The sequence below is a fragment of the Carassius auratus genome, unplaced genomic scaffold (assembly GCF_003368295.1).
Source record: "Carassius auratus strain Wakin unplaced genomic scaffold, ASM336829v1 scaf_tig00216777, whole genome shotgun sequence".
NCBI classification, from domain to species: Eukaryota; Metazoa; Chordata; class Actinopteri; order Cypriniformes; family Cyprinidae; genus Carassius; species Carassius auratus.
The window spans coordinates 19,540-43,162 of NW_020528734.1; the positions used below are offsets into that span (position 1 = coordinate 19,540).

General features: G+C 37.1%; 1 pseudogene; it reads right to left on the bottom strand.

Moving 5' to 3' along the window:
- Positions 1-148: 148 nt before the first annotated feature.
- On the bottom strand, positions 149-23,465 carry LOC113098955 (gephyrin-like; annotated as a pseudogene).
- Between the last annotated feature and the right edge of the window lie 158 nt (positions 23,466-23,623).

A 23,623-nucleotide genomic window follows, 5' to 3' on the forward strand; every position in this document is an offset into this window, starting at 1 on the left:
TTTCTTCTTTTTTTTTTCGTTGATAATTACTTAATATTCCTTAAGTATTTTTTAAATGATTTAATAAAAATGTGAATACTGTATATTATTAAATAATAAACATTGACCACAAATGCATTTAAATAAACAGAAATTATGAACTCGAGTCAATCATCTTTCAGTGTTTATTTAAAAAAATGAAACTGAACCACGTCTTTACATAATGATCAAGAATTTTAATTCTCGCATTAGATCAATATTACAGAAAATGATATTATAGTACATAGTTATTCAATATCTTTTCAATTCCATAGTATGTTCCTCAGTAGTGCTGGTCACTTGTCTGTACAATATCACTCTTGCATTTTTTTGACTGTACATTTTATGTAATTCGTTTAAAAAGGCTGTCAGCACTTAAATAAGCTGTGTCTTTATCATTGAAGTTAAACAAATAGAAGTTTCCAGGGAGCTCGGCCTCTAGGAATGGGCCGGGCGAGTTTAAATGTAAGAGTGGTGGGTAAAATAGAGAGTAATAAGGGCAGAGCTATGAGGGCCAGTTTACTATGAAGCATGTTCCAGACTAAAATAGCCTGTAGCACAGGACATGCCTCTGGGTGCGCTGAAGTAGCACAGATTTTTACACAGACCACCATAGTTAATTGTTTCCGTACAAATCTGTGCTACCCGGCGGCACATGCTGCTTTTCGGCCGTCATGACCACGAGAACTTCCCCCACAGCCCTGGCTTTTGGCACTGCGCACATAAACACGACTCACAAGATAAACAACAAGCAAAGCAGTTTTGTAAACCCTTTATGAAGGATAATGAAGTCTTTATGGAGCATATAATACTAAAGGGAAAGATCGCTGGGTCACCTTGGTGCACTCTGAGGAGAGATGAAAAGATCCAGCTCCAGCTGTCATCTTGAAGAAACTTTTCATTCCTCAGCGACACATTTTCTACCGATGAGAAAATAAGCTTTCTGATGTATGAGTGACAGGCGCCAACAGCTGTCTATTAAAATGCTACGTCTATCTATAAGTTCTAGCATTTAACACACAAAGCAATTGCAACGAAAGAGAACAGAGTTGCTTAATATGATAATATTCATCATTATATTAATAACCATAATAATTATAACAATATATTACAGAATAAATCTCTTATATTTCATATATATATATATATATATTCTCAATTTAAAAGGTATAATATTTTCTGTCTTTGAAGTCGTATTTTCATAAATTTCACATTTTTGTTTTTGTTCAAAATGTTGATTATACTGGATCAACTTCTCCCAAATCAATAAAAACTAGCTGTGCCGTTGCATATTACAGAATAGTAATGATATGTGGACATGCACCACTTTCTTGCTCTGTACTTGGTCTGTCCGCATAAGATGACATCATAGCCGTCCTATGACCATGACGTCTACGACTTCACCCTTGTGCAACTCCACGTATTGCTCTGTTTTCGGAGGCAACATCAGAAGGCCGTTGGCACTGCGCATGCTCATTAGCCGACTACTCATTTGGTTTCCTGTGAAGCGGAGAAGGAAAAAGGGTGTTACTTGATTTTTTGCATTCAAATAAATTATTGTTAACCTATAACTATCTATCCATCCATCCATCCATCCATCCATCCATCCATCCATCCATCCATCTATCCATCTATCTATATACATACAGTAACTAATTATGTATACCTGTGCTCTGTGCCCAGGGAAGTGGTTCCTGGTGGTGCCATGTCAGTATACAGCGATGATATTCTGGACGTGGATCCAACTTTACATCACAGGACAGCTGCCAAGAAAAGGAGACATACTGATGTTATCGCAGCAGCACAGAAACACCAGTGGACAAAGAACACTGTTCAAGTACTGGAATAAAAGTACAAATACATTAATAAAACATTCCTCCAGTAGAAATATACTTCTTTTTTTTTTTTTTTTTTACTTGAGTACAAGTACAAAAGTATTTGTTTTTAAATGTACTTAAGTATTACAAGTAAAAAGTACTGATCGATAAATTTGTGTTTTGCTATTTTATCCACTCCATCCTACATCCTTTATGCAGACACTTAATATGTACTGTTCTGTAAGTGAGAATAAGTTTTGGTAAGTTTCATTACCAAAACTTGTCATACAGCATCAAACATTAAATATACCAATGAATCAATTAGCAATACTGAATTCAAATGTACAAACAAGCAAAAATAAAACACACCCTATTGTATATTTTAAAATAGGAAAAAACTAAATGTGTGTAAATGACTACTGACAAATAGAGAAAAACGCTATTTTGAGAGAAAAATAACGCTATGTAAACATACTAGTTTAAAGGGTTAGTTCACCCAATAATCCAAATGATGTAATTAATGACTCACCCTCATGTCGTTCCAAACCCGTGAGACCTCCGTTCATCTTTGGAACACAGTTTAAGATATTTTAGATTTATTCAGAGAGCTCTCAGTCCCTCCACTGAAGCTGTGTGTACGGTCTACTGTCCATGTTCAGAAAAGTAAGAAAAACATCATCAAAGTAGTCCATGTGACATCAGAGGGTCAGTTAGAAATTTTTGAAGCATCGAAAATACATTTTGGTCCAAAAATAGCAAAAACTATGACTTCATTCAGCATTGTCTTCTCTTCAGTGTCTGTTATGAGAGAGTTCAAAACAAAGCAGTTTGTGATATCCTGTTTGCGAACGAATCATTCGATGTAACCGGATCTTTTTGAAACAGTTCACCAAATCGAACTGAATCGTTTTAAACCGTTCGCATCTCTAATACGCATTGATCCACAAATGACTTGAGCTGTTGACTTGTTTAATGTGGCTGACACTCCCTCTGAGTTAAAACAAACATATATCCCGGAGTAATTCATTTGCTCAAACAGGACACTGACTGAACTGCTGTGAAGAGAGAACTGAAGATGAACACCGTGCCGAGCCAGATAACAAACAAAAGACTGACTCGTTCTCGAGTCAAGAACCGGTTGCATCGGTTTTCAGATAACCAGTAGTTCTTTCGGACAGTTCTATTCAATAAACGTGTTGAAGAAAACGGTTCACCGGTTCTTTTGCGCTCTACATAATGGCGTCATTTGCGATGATTGCCCTTCATTCAAGCCTTCGGTTTACCCATGCTCATAACATTAGCACAGAATCAGTTCAGAATCAATCACCTAAAGAATCAGTTCGGTTCAGATGCTCTCTGTATCAGTCTGCTTCACGCTGAATCACACATGTGCAGTATCATCAGCTCCTTGGTTCTCGAATCGGACGCGTCTGACAGAAACGGTTCTTCACTCGTGAACGAGTCAGTCTGTTGTTCATTATCTGGGTCGGCTCGGTGTTCATCTTCAGTTCAGTCAGTGTACTGTTTGAGTAAAAGAATTACTCCGAGATATTGGTTTATTTTAAATCAGAGGGAGTGTCAGCCACATTAAAAAAGTTAACATCTTAAGTCATTTGTTGATTAATGCGTATTAGAGAGACAAACCATTTAAAACAGTTCAGTTCAATTTGGTGAACTGGTTCAAAAAGATCCGGTTACATCGAGTGATTCGTTCGCAAACCGGATATCACAAACTGCTTTGTTTTGAACTCTCTCACAACAGGCACGGAAGAGAAGACAATGCTGAATAAAGTCATAGTTTTTGCTATTTTTGGACCAAAAATGACCATCTGATGTCACATGGACTACTTTGATGATGTTTTTCTTACCTTTCTGAACATGGACAGTAGACCGTACACACAGCTTCAATGGAGGAACTGAGAGCTCTCGGACTAAATCTAAAATAACTTAAACTGTGTTCCGAAGATAAATGATAAACGAGGTCTCACGGGTTTGGAACGACATGAGGGTGAGTTATTAATGACATAATTTTGATTATTGGGTGAACAAACCCTTTAAATATCATTTGAAAATGCTATGGCAGCAGGTAAGATTTCAATGTTACTGCATTATCTTAAGTTGCATCTGTTTAGATTTTACTTAAAACCTACACTGTTCAGATGGCGATACATGACATACTGAATTCACATTTTATACAGCAGGTTTAAACAGCTCACCTTTTTACAGCAGATGCAGTTCACAAACAACTGATGATAATTGTGGCCAAAATATGATTTTATTTAACAATAATGAATCCTAAATTTGGCATTCATATCTTAAATTCAAGCTATCAGCTCAAAGGATCTCCTGGTTTTTGGCTTATTTTAACCAAGAAGGTCCCATTGAGATACGCTAATTCTCCTTCCAGAGAGTCCTGACTCACTCTGACTGGATCACTGAATTGACTCAAGAACAGCTGGGATCGGAATCGGATCAGTCCAATCCTCGAATGAATTGTCCAGTGCGATATGTGAACCAATTCAACAGGTTCATTGAAATTAATCAGCTCGTTCGTGAATCTCAGAGCGTATGTTGATTTCTACAGTTCATATTAACAAGGAACAATAGGTCTTTATAAAATGTGATTCTTTAGAAAGGTTTCCCAAAATAAAATATTAGATAAACTAAGGATACTTAAATTGACTTAAGTACAGTATTGAAGTATCTACCAATGCAAGAACATTAGCTCACCCTGGCTTTGATGATGGTGGGCCGTGGGTCCAGGATCCCTTGCATCTTTCTTAATGCAGGGATGACAAAGAGGTTACAGGTTACAACAGCTGACACTGGGTTACCTGAGAGAGAAAGAAGAGATGACTTGAGCTGAAGACTTTGGCTTGTGATTTCAAGTCAGGGGTGGAGGTCTGGGGCAGAATCTCTCTGAACTGTGGATCATCTGTAGTGGATAGGAATTAGGTTTGTTTCCTGATAAAGCACCACTGATGTCTTTAAAACAGCAGTTCACCTCTAAAATGCAATTTCTGTCACCATTTATTCACTTGTGTTGTTACAAACTTTTCTGAACTTGTGTTTCGGAAAAACACAAAGGAGATATTTAGCAGAATGTTTCTTTATTCCATTCAAATGTACAGTGATCAGTGGCCATTAGGCTCCAAGAACAACTACACCATTTTATGCAAAAAGTTGTCTAAAATCAAGCAATAGCTTCGTGATGGAAACTGACATTTATTTGTAATTATTATTCACTGAAAATCTTCCATAGATCTCAAACCTCATTCTTGTACACTCAAAAGTTTAGTCTCTGTAAGAACAGTTGGAACTGAAAGCAGTCTTCAATGTCACATGATCATTCAAAAATCATTCTAATATGCTACTTTGTTGCTCAAGTAACATTTCTTATTATAATTTGGAAAATAGTTTTGCTGCAAAGTACTCTTTGATGGATAGAAAGTATAAATACCCACATATATTAAAAATAGATATTTTATAATCTTAAAATATCTTTACAAGCACTTTTGATCAATTTAATGCGTCCTTGTTGAATTAAGCTATACATTTTTTTTCTTTCTGTATGGTTCGTAACAACATGATGGTGATTAAATGACGACAAAATTCTAGGTATTTTTGATGTCAGCGTTCAGTTTGTCTGGCTGGTGTGAAAGCTGCACTGACACTGACGATGCAAACATACATTTGTGTAAATGTACATTTCGAAGCCCAATAATACTAGGAATGGAACTAGCTCGTACCAAAGCAATCAAATAAAGTGTAAAATCAACATATTACTTCTCTGATAAGACAAATGTGTACCAACTACTGAAACCAGTTAAGGGAGAAGAGTGTATCAAGTGCAGAGGTGCCCTCCGCCACATCAACATGAAAGGAAGAAGGGCATTGAAAGCAGATGGAGGACAGAACTACATCAGACAAACAGCAGTTTCAAAACACTAAGCCACATCACAGTACACAAAACAGAAGGGCTTTGGGAAGGTTGCAACAGAACTAACAGCTACAAAGAGTGCCACAGACGCAAAAACAAAAAGGCAAAAAACACAAGGCTTCTCTCAGAAAACAGAACAGAAAGTGTCACATTGGAAAATCAGAACAAAAATATTATTCCTATGTTTCGATATCATTGTGTTTTGGCGGTCGTTACTGTAGATTAGAAAAGGCCTTTTCAGGTTTTCATCTTGCAATGTCTGTAATAATTATAACATACTGGTCCCAAATGAGCCCAAGTGCACTAAAAAGAGATTTCGTGTTTTGGTAATTAGGGTTTTGGGTCAAAATTTCAAGTCCATTTCCGTTTTCTGAGCTTGGGCTGAAGACAGGGCTTATTTCCTGAATTAAGAGCACCTACTTCCTTGTGGGGGAGGAGGCACAGGCAGTCTGCTGGCCTCGCTGTCACTCAGGGGCACAGTCTCCAGAAGAGTCGCCCCTGTGTCTCTGTAGGTGAAATTACCTTTGAAGGGGAATATAGAAATCGCCACTGTCACCACTGCCTCGACCACCTGGTTTCTGAAGGCACAAGGTGGGAGTACAGATGGTTCGGGTGGGGGCAAGCCTGGGAAAGCTGATCGGACCAGTGGGTAAAAGCAGGGAGATGCAGGTTTGCAGAAAGGTACACAGGTGGGCAACCATGGGCTGATTCCATTTTACGGAGAAGGGACCATTTAGTTTGGAGAAGGTACTATATAGGTATGTGAGTTTATGGCAATAGTTAGAATAAGAGAAGTTGTTCTATACATACTATGTACTTGGGAGAAAGAGGAAACTCAGTCACCTGGGTTTGTGTGTGTATGTGTTTTCATTTGTGTAAATTCTAAACAGTTCCAATCTCAGAGACACTCTTCTCGTCAAAACCTCTGTATTTGTTTACATGCACACTTAGTATGTCAAATACACGGCACATTATACCTGGAAGGGCGAAGATCAGCTTTCTGGCACCGTCAGTGTCTAAGGTGGCAAACGTAGTAGGCAAACTGAAATAGAAATAGAATAAAGCATTAATATTCTACATCTCTACATCAAGTTGGGAAAGCCATTTGATTTAATTCTAGTAAATTTGAAATAATTGCAATACTCTATACTTTTTAAATAAATATAAGCATTAGTTGACTAAATTACTAAAACAAAAACTGATATAAAAATAAAATAAAGCTAAATACAAATACACATAAAAAAACGAATTAAACTGACAACAGCACATACTATATTAAGCATAGTATAATAACACACTGTAACAGGAAATAAGTAATACGAAAATAACACTGAAACAATAATATTGTAATATTGTTGAATCAGATGCCTATGATCATAAACCATCTGATGTACATTTCACTCAAAAAAAGCAAAAGCTGAAGAAAAACGACTGGTATTTTGCAACTTTTGGGAGTCAGGATGCACTGCTTCTTATCAATATTTTGGTATTGCCCAACATTTACTAGGCCATAGGTATTAGGTATTTCAGGTATTAAATCCCTGATGTTTTATGGCAGTTAGTTCATAAAATAAAAAATAAAAGAAGCAGGATATCCTCTATCTAACAACCAAATGCCCCCCTCACGTTAGTGCTGCCCAATTCAGACTTCACACAAATCTGGCTCTGAATGATTAAGACTGATTCCCTCACTCACCCCGGCTTCATAAACACTCGGCCAAAGTGGATCTGGGCATGGAGGTCTATATCCAGCACTTGCTTCAGATAGTCCTGAAAAAAACAAACAAAAAAGACTTTTGCATGAGTGTTCACGTTTCTCCTCTTATGTAGGACAACAGATCTATCAGCGCCTGGTGAACATCAGGTAATTAAAAAGACTTTAATTAATAGAGCGGAAAATCAAGAGCATGAGTCGGTCAGTGGACTGCTGCCTGGGCAAAGACCCAAAATAAAAAGTCTGATTAACAAACGCTGCTTTGTGACAATCAATCGGAAACACTAGATGGCACTAAAACATACAGTGACCTGTGGCATAAGCTCTTAAAAGAGATCTGCTCTGAGATCTTATGGTCTCGGAGTAAACCGATGGAATCCGCTTCTTGTCATTAAGCAGACTGATCTATGAGGCCACATTCCTGAAGTGAGAAGCTCGGACATTTCAAGCATTTGACCTTTCATTAGTATACTGCACTTCCAGACAACTCCAATCAACTGACCTTCTCACCCATGGACACGCCCCCGGAGGTGATGATGACATCAGCGCGACTAATGCCCTCGTTCAGGGCGTTCAGCAGGTCGTCTGGGCTGCAGGGGGTTGGAAAACATGATCATGACAAAGGACTTGCAATTTCTTTCTTTGCAAAATCCATTCCTAGCATATCGGTGAAGTACAAAAAGTGTAAAATGATTGCTTATACTAGAACTAGTAGTGCAAATATAATGTAACCAATAAACTGAATTTAATATTTCTATGCATCAAGGACACACTAAAATGTTTACATTTTACTTTTAAATTAAAACTTTTACATTCTTACAAAATATTACCATTTCAAATAAATGCTGTTCTTTTAAAATATCTGCTTAAAAAAAAAAAATAACACATGTACAGCATCACAGTTTCAACAAAACGGATATTGATGATAATATCTGAGCCCCAAATAAAAAAACTATGGATTTTGAACATTATATTATTACATTATATTTAATATTTAATAGTATTATTTAATATCATTATAATTAGTAAAGTATTTAAATATTTCTAAATACAAAACAGTTATATTTTATATTTATACTAAATGTATTTAGTCTTTTACTCAAAATTTTATATTCCCAAAATGAGGACAGCACAAAAAAAGCATTAAAGACTTCAGATGAATGCAGAAAAGCACCTACAACAATATAACTGATTTATCACTACTTTTAATTACTTTTTAATAATCTATTTTATACATGTTCCTTATACATATTCTCCATCTATACAGTATATGTATGCACATACAAATAAAGATAGAGAGATACTTCCGAGCACTGCAGGAACTGCTGTCTTTCAGTAAATTCTGCTGAGGCGCTGTATGATCCTGTATCGATTCTAACATATGAACTGGAGTTTCAGAGGAGTGCTGAGGTTGGAAAGATTTAGACATGTGCAGAGCTGACTGTGTGTGTGTGTGTGTGGGTGGATGATGAGGAAGGGATGCTGACTTGTCTCCGACGATGCCGAGGTTGATGGTGGGATAGCCGTGTTCCTGAATGGTGGCCAACAGTGTGGATCTGTTACTGTCCCTGATCTTGCCTGGGTGAAGGTCATCTTCAGGGTTTAACAACTGCATACATAAACACATTAAAAAAAAATTTAATTACCATGGGCAAAAGAAAGTAACAAAGCGACACACAGACGAGTCCTACCTCATTGCCGGTGGACATGACTGCTACAACTGGGAACTTCTGCACCTCCACCTCTGTGACTCCTACAGTGGCCAGGAGGCCGATCTCAGATGGACCCATGTGAGTGCCCTTAGCCAGCACACACTCTCCACGCTTGATATCATGTCCTATAGGCCTGTGTGTGACAGGAACAAGTTTAACATCAGCTTTTATAACACCATTATAGTTTTTATAACTCAAAACAATGGAGACTGATTAATTCCTCATGAAAAGATGAAAAAATGAAACATTCAGCATCAAAACATCATATACATTCACTTTTCTTTTTATAAATGAATACTTTTTTTTTAGCAAGGATGCATTGAATTGCATACAAGTGACAGTGTAAACACTGAAATTCCACAATTTGAAATTAAATTTGAATAATAATAAGAAATATTTCTCAAATCAGCATATGAGAATGATTTCTGAAGGATAACGTGACACTAAAATTAAGTTTTGCCATCATAGAAATAAGTTAGATTTTTAAATATATTAAAATAGAAAACTGTTATTTTAAATTGTAATAATATTTTGCAATACTACAGTTCTTACAGTATTTTTGGTCATATAAAACAGTGTTGGTGAGCATAAGAGACTTATCAAAAACACCCCAAAATCTTTTTTCAAAGAAAATTCTGCATCAAACATGGACGCGAATACGTTTGATGAAAATAAACTTGTACGAACAGATATACAAGTAAAGATACAAATATTTGGTCAGTTATAAAAAGTATTTGCCATTTTTTGTGGAAAAAAACCTAAGTTCCACTCACCTGATATCCTGTCCCGGACGAGCCTGAACCAGGATCCTCACCTCCAGCTCTTCTGTACCCTGTAATTCATAACTAATCAGACTGAGACATGTACACACAACATGTTTCACTTTTGGGACTTAATTCATGAAAATTGTTCCCAGAAGCTAGTTCAAACTAACAAAATTGGGAACATCCTCAAAAGTAGAAATTATTGTTTAAAACATACTTTTTTCATTTAGGGATATGGTTGATGTCAAGTTAGTATTCATTTTTTTTCCGTATAATATATTGATTCAAATAGACCAAATAGTTTGCAGTTGAGAATGTGATATACTTACGTCTTCAGACTCTCGGAGCAGTTCTGTGTCTTCTACTTGCACTACGGCGTCTGCACCACACGGGATAGGAGCACCTGTCGTCACCCTCATCACTTGGCCTGGCATAACTGTGAGGGTGGGCTACAGACAGAAAAAGAGCTTTAACCACTGTATCAGAAAACATCCATGTGTACTGTGGTAATCAAAGCAAAACTACACTAATGTTGCATCCTTCTGAAACTGGGTTAAATTGTTAGTTTTCATACAAAATGACACATGCATACATATACATTGCTATTTGTAACATAATAATTTGGCATTAGCTGAGCAAACAAACAGATTGACCCATGACTCGAATGCAAACACGCTCTCCATACAGAGCACTGTATAGACGTCAGCTAAGAGCACTGGAGTGCTGTCCTGCACTTCTGCTGTACACAGCCCACGGGGATCTCTCTCTCTTTTTCTCTCTCGGTCTGTGTGTGTGTGCAATGCACTCATTACACACGCTCACTGAGTCTGAGTTTTCTTGCCATCTGAGCACACAAGCCTCCTGCAGACACAAGGTGCCAGTGCAAAAGCAGGCATTTCCCGTGTATGTGTGAGGGAGAGCGACCATGTTCATGTCAGCTTCTCAAAGCACAGCCCTTTGAGAAGACTAGTTATACTGTCTAGTTTCTGTTCGTGTAACTCGCCTGCTCCCCAGCCTGAGACTCTCCAATGATGAAGCGGTCACCAGGGCCATCAGCAGCTGAAAAGCAGTATAAAGAGTCATTTTCTAGGGGTTCACAGGGTTGGTGAAAGAGACTGTAAAGAGTAAAGTAAAAAACAAGACTGTTACATATCTTATTACATGCATTACAAGAAATGAATATGGATAAAATAGTAATAATCATTAGTTCTGATTACTATTTACATTATATATATATATATATATATATATATATATGTTAGGAGAAAGTTGTTAACCTGAATGCGATGTAAGTGCATACATTTAATTTAATTTAATTTAATTAAAAAAAGTGGATTGGACAGAACATTCAAAAAGCGTTTATATATATATATATATATATATATATATATATATATATATATATATATATATATATACAGTCTTGTTCAAAATAATAGCAGTACAATGTGACTAACCAGAATAATCAAGGTTTTTAGTATATTTTTTATTGCTACGTGGCAAACAAGTTACCAGTAGGTTCAGTAGATTGTCAGAAAACAAACAAGACCCAGCATTCATGATATGCACGCTCTTAAGGCTGTGCAATTGGGCAATTAGTTGAAAGGGGAGTGTTCAAAAAAATAGCAGTGTCTACCTTTGACTGTACAAACTCAAAACTATTTTGTACAAACATTTTTTTTTTTCTGGGATTTAGCAATCCTGTGAATCACTAAACTAATATTTAGTTGTATGACCACAGTTTTTTAAAACTGCTTGACATCTGTGTGGCATGGAGTCAACCAACTTGTGGCACCTCTCAGCTGTTATTCCACTCCATGATTCTTTAACAACATTCCACAATTCATTCACATTTCTTGGTTTTGCTTCAGAAACAGCATTTTTGATATCACCCCACAAGTTCTCAATTGGATTAAGGTCTGGAGATTGGGCTGGCCACTCCATAACATTAATTTTGTTGGTTTGGAACCAAGACTTTGCCCGTTTACTAGTGTGTTTTGGGTCATTGTCTTGTTGAAACAACCATTTCAAGGGCATGTCCTCTTCAGCATAGGGCAACATGACCTCTTCAAGTATTTTAACATATGCAAACTGATCCATGATCCCTGGTATGCGATAAATAGGCCCAACACCATAGTAGGAGAAACATGCCCATATCATGATGCTTGCACCTCCATGCTTCACTGTCTTCACTGTGTACTGTGGCTTGAATTCAGAGTTTGGGGGTCGTCTCACAAACTGCCTGTGGCCCTTGGACTCAAAAAGAACAATTTTACTTTCATCAGTCCACAAAATGTTCCCCCATTTCTCTTTAGGCCAGTTGATGTGTTCTTTGGCAAATTGTAACCTCTTCTGCACATGCCTTTTTTTTTAACAGAGGGACTTTGCGGGGGATTCTTGAAAATAGATTAGCTTCACACAGACGTCTTCTAACTGTCACAGTACTTACAGGTAACTCCAGACTGTCTTTGATCATCCTGGAGGTGATCATTGGCTGAGCCGTTGCCATTCTGGTTATTCTTCTATCCATTTTGATGGTTGTCTTCCGTTTTCTTCCACGTCTCTCTGGTTTTGCTCTCCATTTTAAGGCATTGGAGATCATTTTAGCTTAACAGCCTATCATTTTTTGCACCTCTTTATAGGTTTTCCCCTCTCTAATCAACTTTTTAATCAAAGTACGCTGTTCTTCTGAACAATGTCTTGAACGACCCATTTTCCTCAGCTTTCAAATGCATGTTCAACAAGTGTTGGCTTCATCCTTAAATAGGGGCCACCTGATTCATACCTGTTTCTTCACAAAATTGATGACCTCAGTGATTGAATGCCACACTGCTATTTTTTTGAACACATCCCTTTCAACTAATTCAACTAATTGCCCAATTGCACAGCCTTAAGAGCGTGCATATCATGAATGCTGGGTCTCATTTGTTTTCTGAGAATCTACTGAACCTACTGGTAACTTGTTTGCCACGTAGCAATAAAAAAATATACGAAAAACCTTGATTATTCTGGTCAGTCACATTGTACTGCTATTATTTTGAACAATACTGTATATATATATATATATATATATATATATATATATATATATATATATATAGCATATTACAATGATTTTTTTAAGAATCATGTGACACTGAAGACTGGGGCTGAAAATTCTGATTTGCTATTACATGACTAAAACGATTATAATTAAATTCTACTTTGACTTGATGTTAAAACTTGAGAAAAATATTGGGGCAGTGTTAACTAGCATTAAAAAACTTTGATGTGCAAATGCATGTTTATGGGCAGTTTATGTTGTTATATTATTAGATATGTGATTGTTCTGCTCTTAAACTCCAATATTTTGGTGTTTGGTGGTAAACGAGACCGTGCGGAGTGAGTAAACTTGCAGTAATGGGTATTCACCTCGAACAGCATAGCCATCTTTAACTGATGCAGGGAAAGGTGGCAGGTTGTCTTTGGCATAGACGTCCTGAGCCAGAACTCGACCCATTCCATCTACAAACACAGATAAAGGACAGAAAAAAAGCTCTGATAAACCCAATTACGAATACAATAAAAAATGTAAACAAGTTGACATCTGTGTATAAGTCAACAGGGGGATATGCGCCGAGATCAGAGGCCAGAAAAAGCTACATGAGAAAGCAAATGAACACATGCAGCCATACAATATTAAAAGAGGGATGTAAGAACGAGAGAAGTGAGGGATGCAGATGAATATGTGCATTGTCTTAACTAATAAAATATTAACATATGAGATAATGTATATAAAATACATTATACCATTAAACGCACAACAGTGAATTTCTAATGCGCTTAAACAGTAAAATAACAATCCCCTTTCCTTAAAAATGTGTGTCTGTGTGTGTGTGTGTGGGGGGGGGGGGGGGGGGTAAAAATACACTTTTCATAATCTACTTTAATCAGTTTGGACTGGTCTAACATGGGATCTTTGTATACTTATGTATGGTTAAAGCTACTATCTTTGCATACACGCAAGGTATTACACATTGTGGCAAGTTACTGCAAAATTATTATTTTATATTATTTATAATGTGAGAAAATGCTGTAGGTACCAAAAAAAAAAAATGTTCCCCAAAATTAAATTATACTTGTTTAACACAGATAAATTGTTGACATCCAGGTCAAAATGTCAGATGCAGTATGTCCAGGAATGTATATATACTACGTATGAAAAACATACATCAGTGGTTGAATTTCACATTTCAGACTTCCATATGAAAGCACAGGAATTTGTGCATAGCCTAAATAAAGGAAAGGTGGAAAGGTGGATGAGTGTGCCCTGAAACACAGATGTGCCATTTCCTCTAAGCACCAAACACACAGTGTAACATGTACACACACTTCCACTCACACACAAAGCCTGAGATCTCTTGAGGGAGCAACAAGCGCCCTCCCACACATGAAAAGAAGAAGAGAAAAGACAGAAGACAGACAGAGAGAGAGGGAAAGAGAGGAAGGAATAAAGAATAAGGGAAAGCCAGAAGGAAAGCGAGAGAGAGAGAGAGAATAAAGAGAGATGGAAAAAGAAAAGAACGAGAGAGTGCAAAGGCGCTCTTGTAGAGATAAAGCGCACAAATGAAAGAGGGAGAACGAGCTGATGCTAATGAGGCCTCTCCTCGGCTGGAGGCTGATTAGAAAAGACTTATTTCTCTAAAACAGCACATCTGACGAGGCTCTAAATATAGCGCGTGTCTGGATTGGGAGATCAAACAGATGGGTACGGTGTTATCTACACACAGAGATGAGTACACAAGCGTGCATCACAGACCGCTGACAACCCAATCACCGTGAAACTGCAACGATTCCCTGCAGCTACAATACAACAAGCCCAGATCCACTCAACACAGCCGAGCACACGTCTGCAAAGAGACCGCATATTTAAGCCTAAAGTCCAAACTAAACGCTGTCGTCTGAAATGAATGCAAAAACAATGCTCCTAAAAGTGATTTTAAAGTCACTGTTGTCCTGGTTGAGATGTGCAACTGTAACAAAACAAACACACACACACAAAAGAAGGTTTCTCTAAAGTGCCTGGTGTAATGGACAGTGGTATTTAGGATGGAAATTCATTGCTATAAAAAATATAAATTGTACATGTAAATATTGAGAACTCAGAAAAAAAAGGAAATTAAAATAGTCTAAGGAAGGAGGCAAACCCCAAAAATAGTAAAATGTAGCACTCTGAAAGAGTACAAATTATTTCCCTAAGAATAAGAAATGTTTCATTAGCACATTATCAGCATATTAGAATGATTCCTGAAGGATCATGTGACACTGAAGTTTGATTCAATTGTTTGTAGAAATTTCAGCTTCACCAGCATAGGAATAAATTATCAAAATATATTTAAAATAAAAACAATTAATGGTTTTCACTGCATTTTTTACCAAATAAATGTATCCTTGATAAGCATAAGTGACTCCTATCAATAACTTTTAAACAGTAGTATATAAATTTACAGCAATATCTGCAAACCTAATGGTTTTCGGTAATTTATAAGTGGTGCATCGTAAACTCTTACTTGTACATTCACATCCAGCAGAAAAGACAGTTCTACCTCAGCATACTCTAATGGCCAATCTTCTCCAAGGCCGAGTCCATTTATTCATTTTAAATTCATTTTATTAACCGAGTTGACAGAGAGAGGTTTTAAAACAGACAGCCGCTCATAACTTACACCCATCTTGTTGAATGAACAACGCATTTCAAAAATTTATGAGCGACATTTCATGGCTGGGTGAGGATATTTCCTCTATTTACACTGATCTGGACCTGCCCTCCTTGTGCTGGAGCTGAGCTGAAAATCCATCACTTTTATCTGTCATGAAACAGTGAAGCGCTACACACGGTCACTGATAGATTAAGGGCACAATGTTTGATGTGCTGGTGGGTTTTGTGAAAAGAAGTGATGTCAGAAAAGCTTTTGTATTGAATGTTTGCTCTAAGTTGGGTTTTTTTTTTGTTGGTTTTTGTAGGCAAGCACACTGCCATTTCTAATGGCTGCGTCACGCATCATTGATGAGGTCACTGGCTTCCATTGCATCAGTCGTGGGCAAATGATCAACAAAAAAACTCTTCCAAACTAGGCCATTCTCCATGGATAAACCAAACAGATACAGCCAAACATGGAACATGATTCTGTTCTCTGACTATTAATAACAACCATGACATGTTCAAATCAGTGGAACAAGCTAAAGGAAAACAAAAGACTCCAGTGAATCACTTGTCTCTAAAAAGCTGAAACCCAATTCGACATACTATCTGTAATAGTGTGTCACATGAATATATATATACATATATATGAATATACATATAGATATATATATATGGATGGATGGATGGATGGTAGGGCTGGGACGATAAATCGATGCAGAATCGATTCGTGGATCGATTCCTAGATTTTCAGAATGCATCGTGATTCGTCTGGAATCGATTCGGAGCTTAGATTTTAACAGCAGATGGCGCTCTAATCTAGTTTTTATCTGCACATTCAAATGCTCATGAAGAAGAGTGCTAAAGAGTGCTTGTGCTTGTGAGTCATGTAATTTCACTTCATCTTAGAATGCTTTTATGATGCAAGATTAATGTAAACACAGCCCACTGTGAACACCTTTGTAATTCGCTTCACCTTTTTGAATTTTATGAATGATTATGTTAGGTTCAAGTGTCTGTAATGGTTTGGAAACGAGCAGAGTACGGGTGTTTCTAAAGCATGCAGTGCCATCTGCTGTTCAAAACTAAACTCAGAATCGATTCAAGAAAGAATCGCGATGCATTCGGAAAATCTCAGAATCGATTCACAATGCATCGATTTATTTTCACAGGCCTAATGGATGGATGGATGGATAGATAGATAGTCAAATGGCATATAATATTTAATTGGATGGATCATTGAGTGCAATCCAAGTAGATTTGTTTGCGATGGTTCACTGATGCAATATTAAGATGCAATTTTGAACCGGCCTATTTCATTCTTAAAACTATACAATGAACGTTAAATTTTTTCCACTTTAATATTAGACTTTGCATACAAGTATGCAAATTGTGATCCAGACATATTTTGATCAGTCCTTGACATAAGTTTTTGGTTTTTTTCACCTTCTCATTAATGGTTGCAGACAACTCTCAATTGACCCTGCTGGTCTGGAGGTGAAATGGCGCTGTAGCATGGATGACTATTCCACACATTACTGAGGCCAGAGGAGCATCGGGCATGCTCGAAGATGTGCGCCGGACATGAAGGTGCGGGTTAAGGTGCACACTGACCTGTGTAAAACTTTGGGGTGTGGGCGGCACTGACCAAGTCTCTCCTCTCTGCCTTTGCTTCGGCGCCAGTGCAGAGAGGAATTTTCCGCCAACTTGAGCCACTCTGGTGCCAGACGCCTTTTCGTGCTGGAGGGGCCAAGTCACCTGCATTGGTCCCTGCCAGACGCATTGGGCACATTTAACTACCACATGAGTAATCCTGCTATACCCCACCACATGGACCAAGATTAATGGCTAGTTCACAGCCCGCGCTGTGGTGGCACAATTCACAATTCCACATGCAAGGGTGGCCTCCCTGTGTTAGTGATGGCCATGAAAAACCAAAGAAGAGCCATAAAAAAGAATAGTATGGGCTGTGTCAGAGTGCCAACTATAAAGTAAATAAAAAAATATGGGATGCAATTTAGGGACTGGACCATTCCCGATTTTCATGTGGACTGAGCAACTATGAATAACTGAAAATCTTCTAGAGGTTTGCTGAAATTCAGAAAGAAGGCTTTCAAGGTTGGATTTGTGTAGAAACTGACCACAGGATCTGTCTTTGGACAGCAGGATGGAACGAGCAAGAAGATTAAAGCTAGAATGATGGGAAGACGATGGGTTGAAAGAAACAACGAACAGATGTGCGACAGATGTGATGCTACTGGCATGGAAGATGAAAAAAGCAAAAGCTAAAAGCCAAAGCGAAGAGCTTGGTGACTATATGCCGACAGCACTTACTGGCCTATATATACCACAGACCAACAACCACTGAGAACCCATTTTTGTGAACCATCGGAAGGACAGTGCTTCATTTTAAAAAGATAGTTCACAAAAAAAGAAAGTTCTGCCATTATTCACTTATCCTTGTGTCTTTCAAAACCCATATGATGTTCCTTCCATGTAGAAAGAGGAGCTACTCTTGACAGCATGTGTCTTATATGTTTTATAACAGGATGTTCTTCAACATACAGTAATAGTCATATGGCTTATTTTTGTGATGTTTTATGGATTTTCTTGTTCTTTTTTGGGTCTTATTTTTATTTTTTTATGGAAATGGCAGTGAGAATACACGTTAAAACGTATTGTTCCATGGAGAAAGTCATATGGATTTGTAAGAATATAAGGGTGAATAAATAATAGAAGAAATGCTGATTTCTGGGTGTACAATCCTTTTAGAAATATTTTCTATATTTTCTGAATGAGTCTGCATTTTTAATACGAAAAAACATTAAGAGTCTAAAAATACCATACTGCAATTAGTGGTCAACCGATATGTTTAATAACAGCTGATGCCGATATCTTGGAAAACAATGGGGCCGATATAAAGCAGATATATTTTTTTTAGGGATGCACCGGTTGACCGGCCATAAATCGGAACCGGACGGTTTTTGCTTAAAATACGCGATCGGCAATCGGCCGGTTTTTGGTCTTCTTTAGGCCGATTTTTCCGGAAGTGCGGCCGCCTGCACAGACAACATTGTAATCGTTTGCTATGTCATTTGTGTGGAAGTATTTCGAAATCTGTGCGCAGGACACGGGCAGCCATTCAGCACTGGAAATGCAGAGCTACATGTCTGAGGCACAGATAGCAGGAAGCGATCAGCCGTTGGTGTACTGGCGCACAAATAAGAGTCCCTTTTCTGTGCGCACTAAAGCTGCGCAAGCTTACTGTTACCGGTCCGAGCCCTGAACACGAGTAGACCGTGAAGAGATGTTCAGATCAACTTCTCACGTGTTGGATGAGAAACGAAACTGACTAAACTGTGACAAACTTTTTTTTTTTTTTTTTTTTTGTAAAGTGGAACTTGATCATTTTTATTTTACATTAAAATTACATTGACTTAATTTGATTTAAAAATCACCTGCTGTAGCACACTGAGAAAAAGTGTTTCATTCATCCGATTAAATTTTTTTATATTTTTTTACTTGAGAGAATAGTTATTTATTTTTCTTTGGCTCAAGTGAAAAAAAATCTAGATGTGAATCATTACCCCATTTTTTTTTTTTTTTTGGATGAATGAAAACACTTTGCATCTTTGTTTTATTCGCACCAACATTAATTGATTTTAACATTTTGGAATAATCTATTTATATAGCATACTTTTATTTAGTCTGTAAATAAAGACAATGGTAAAGACCTTTTTTTATTTAAAACCAAATTTAAAAACTAAAATACTGAATGCTGATCAAGAAACCTCTTATTGAATGTGTGTTGATTGTGTTGTTTGGATTGTAGAACTATGCAGTTATTGCCTTTAATTTCACATGGTTACAGTTAATCTTTTATTTAAAGGTCCCATGGCATGGATTCTTTCATTTTCTTTAAATGTTTTTTAATGTTTCCTTAGGTGTATTTATATTGTTAGTATAATTTTTACATTTAAAATTTTGAAATAAAAAGCATTTTTATATCCTAACATTAGCCCTCTGGCTTGAATGCTCTGTTTGAAGGGGCGTGTCTGCTGTGAGACTCCAAGTAAACCACAACTGTTGTGATTGGCTGACATCTTTGCATTCGAAATGTATATTACATGTGAAATCCCTCTCAAATATATATATATATATATATATATATATATATATATATATATATATATATTTACTATTAAAGCTGTCGAGATTAACGAATCGTGGAAGTGTTGATTATATAATTATTTTTTTGATCTTTTCCCCATCACGTGAAAGGCTGCAGTGATGAGCATTGAGTAGACAGAGTCTGTTTATCGCGTGGATGCAGTGATCTCGTCATTATTGCAACACGTTTTCTCTCACATAATGCTTTCACCTCAGCTTACAGCAAACACATGAATACAGTAAGAGCTCCGTTGTGCAGCATAACAGCGTCATTCATTGTAACGGCAGTTTGGGCAAGTGTGCAGATATACTCGCGATGTGTAACAGTTTCGGAAAAAAGCGAGCGTTCTTTGATCGCTCTCTGTAGTTAAATCACAATTTAAGTAACAGATTTGTTTCATGCTACTAAGAGAAACAACTTGAAGTTTATCGTTTAGTCACTGGCTTGATTCACTGACGCATAAACAGTATTAAACGATTTAGAAAGAAAGTCTGTGTGAACCTGAATGATTAGCTACCCATCAGAAATCACTGATCACAGATCAGGCATTAATGAACACTGTTACTCACTGTTTGTGCCGGTGCTGTTGAATCCATATCATAAAAGTCTGTTTGAAAGGCCTGTGCTGACATTGCGACTGAATTATATGTAAATATTTGGGCGGGCAAAGCAGAGAAAGGGGAGGTAACAATTCTTGTTACAACGTCACAACAAGGAGATTCAAGATCAGCCCGTTTGAGCTTCCATTTTCTCTAAGGCAGAGAAAGATATAAAAATCTCAATTTACACCGATTCAAATTTCTAGAAACTTGGGGAGCATATACAGGCTAGGGGAACTCATATTAATGTTAAAAAAACCTCAGAAAGTGAAATTTTCATGTCATAGGACCTTTAAGGCCAGTTCTCTGTTGTTCAACCCAATTCAAAAACAAAAGCTAAATGCTGATGTCTGTAATGTAGCTGTTAATTTCAGATGGTTGCAGTTATTGTTTTCAATAGCCAAAAGCCAGTTTGGCCTATTAAATACCAAATAAACATCTTGTTTATGCACACTTTCCTTCTTTCTTGTTTGTTGTTTGTTGCTTAAAGATAAAAAAATTATTTAAAAAATTGGAAATCGGTATCGGAATTGGCCATGAAAATCATGATCGGTGCATCCCTAATTTTTTTCATTATTATTATTAATATTTAAGAAATTTGAAATAATTTTACAATGGATTAAAAATAAATGTGTAAAAGAAACATGCTTATACTTTAGATTACAGTATTTTGTAACCAAAAGGGCACTTTTTCAAATAAAGGCAGGGTAACCCTCATTTTACATACAGCACACAGTGAAAATGTCATGAATATGATAGTGGGCAAGTGCATAAAGCCGCAGCATAATTTGAAATCAGGAGTTTAAAGCATTCAATTAACATGGACTGACCATCATGTAGAGCAATTAACATGGACTGACCAGACAGATTAGACAGATTATATCCATATTAGACAGAACTGTTAACAATGACGCCGAACAAGAGAGAGAGAGAGTGTGAGCACTGTGTGCTCAGGCTGTGCCGCTCTTACCGCCGTCAAAATAAAAGTCCCGCCTCGAACACATCAGCCAAGCAGAAAAACGTATGGGCCGTTGCCAATATTTGAAAAATAGCAAATATAGGCCAATATATCTGCCATGGCGACATATTGGTTAACCACTAACTGCAATGATTATAATCATCTAATTTGGTTATCTGATTATCTGATTGGTTGTTTCTTAATGGGAGTGATGTATTTCTGCAAATGGCAACAGGATCACTGGGAGGAGCCAGAGGAGCTTGATTTTTCACAGATTATCTGTCTCATATTCTACTGTCAGGACATAATGACAGGTTTAACAAATATTTGAAAAATATATTTTTTTACAAAAGTTACCTACTGCTGCTTTAACTGTAACTAATTAATTTTTACTGTTTGCTGTCTTTTTTCGAATGTTTGATTGTAAAGGACTCATTACAGCTACTAAATTTATTCAGCCATGGACAGCCATAAACAGACTCTTGTTAATATTGTTGTTTGATCAATACTAATGACAGCTGCAGGTATATTAGGCTGAATTGACAATACAGGTCCTAATGTACAGATCCCATATTTTGACATTTTAATTTCCTTCCAGCTGTTCACGTTCACCAATAACTTGCCAAGATTAAGAATTTTTTAATACTTTATAAAAACTGCTATCATTAAATACAAGTACCTACAGGCAGTTGTGGACATATGGTTAAAGAGTCAGACTTGTAAACCAAAGGCTTCAGGTTCGAGTCTCAGGTTGGTCAGTGGGGGTGAGTGAATAACCAGCGCTCTCTTCCACCCTCAATACCGCGACTGAGGTGAAACCCTTGAGCAAGGCACCGAATCTCTAACTGCTCCTCAGGTGCAGCAGCAATATGGCTGCACACTGCTCTGGGTGTGTGCACGGTATGTGTGTGTGTGTGTGTGTGTATTTGGATGGTTTCAATGCAGAGCACAAATTCCGAGTATGGGTCACCATACTTGGCCACGTGTCACTTCACACACTTAGTTTATGAATATATTCGTTCATGTGGTTTATCTTGGTGTAAAAAGTCCATTGATCTAGTTTAGGCTTGGTAGAACAAGCAATGGTCTCACCTCTATAGTTGATGATTTCAGTACCCAGGACAGGAGTCATCTCCAGGACAGTGATGAAGGCCTTGTCCATAGAAGTGAGGGGAAACGGGACATGCGGTGTCTCCGAGCTACCTTGGTGATATCCACTGCACTGTGACCTGAGACAAAGAGTGCGAATTAAACATGCTCTAAAACACACAAGCACAAACATCCCGATAATACACAATCGGTTCACCCACTTGCTCTCAGGATGTTCTCCTTGCTGCTGCATCGTGACTGCACCTACAGATATAGAGAGAGACAGACAGAATGAGAGGAATGAGGAAGAGAGAGAGAGAAAGGAATTGGGAAAGAAAGACAGAAAGACGTGACTTAGAGCACAAAAGGAGCCCCCATTCCTCGTCCAGGAGAGTTAGCATCCACTGACAGGATTCATAAAGATCAGGATGATCATCTACACATCCAGACAAAATAACCAAAAGAAACTAGCTTTGAAAACAAACGAACTGAAAACAACATTTTCAATCCTACTGCCATTATTATCATTATTATCATTATCATCATGGTCTTGACATAATGCTGTAGCGAGTCTTGGAAAGTTATGTTTTATGTTATGGTAGCATTGTAAGCCCAAAACAACCTGATTCCAGAAAAGCATCTGATATAATGAACATTAAAGTCAACATGAAATATTGTAATGCTATAATATGATGTATTTCAAAGTGAATATTAAGTTGGAAAAATTAAATAAAAAATTAGGCATATAATATTTTGATCGTTTCTTCAAAATATTAGATTGTATAGCTTGATAAAAATTGTGTTGTGTGTGTGTGTGTGTTTTTTTTTTTTTTTTTGTCATTTTACAATTTAATGAATGTAACAATGTAGAGGAAGACTTGCTTTTATCCATCAAGAATTAATTGGGTCATGAAAAGTGGGCATTCTCTAACAAAACGGGGTTTCTTTTTGCTTTAAGACTGGAACTTGGAGTGCAAAGGTCAGGTTCAGCCTCAAAAAGCATCTTGACTTAACCCAAAGGTCATTCTTCTCTTTTTTCTTTGATATTGTTAATCATTGTGAAACTACATCTACAACAGTAGCCTAAAATAATGTCAAAATAGATGTCAGACAAGATTGGTCAGAGGCAATAAAATAAAAATATTGTATCACATAAAAAAT